Here is a 581-nt window from a genome sequence, read left to right on the forward strand (position 1 = left end):
AATTTTTTTTATAAAGTTCTTATGGAGTTGGAAGGGTAGTCTTCTATGAGTTATCCTGTAAAAAGCATAGTTATAAGGAGTAGAAACAAACATGAAGCTGAATGCAGGAGTTGTTATCTCTTTTAACTATAATTATAAATTTACTTACAGTTCCATTGCAAATTCTAGAATAGGAGCAGGCCAATGATTTGAATGTCTAATCGTAGCAGCCAGTCCATAATTTTATGTGGCAAAAGCCTACTATAAATTAGCTGGCATATGCTCTCAGTTTCGCATTGTTGGCCGATAGCTCTCTATGAGGTGAGTGCATTTCAGCATGTCATATCTATCTGGCTGGAAGCCTACTTAAAGATAGGCTGACAATGCTCCCCACTTTAAAAAGCAATTCTAAAGGAACTGTCAGAAAGATTCCAAACAGCTGCATGTTGTAGTACTTCTGCCTTAAAGGTGTAGAACATTAACACTGAAACAGTAAACTCCTATGTGATATTTACACTATAAATGTATACATATGCTTTTATATAACAGGTGTGTCAGTGTCCCCAAAATTATGGACTGGCTGCTACGATTAGACAGGATGC

Source organism: Gekko japonicus, unplaced genomic scaffold (assembly GCF_001447785.1).
Source record: "Gekko japonicus isolate JY-2015 unplaced genomic scaffold, Gekko_japonicus_V1.1 scaffold2639, whole genome shotgun sequence".
NCBI classification, from domain to species: Eukaryota; Metazoa; Chordata; class Lepidosauria; order Squamata; family Gekkonidae; genus Gekko; species Gekko japonicus.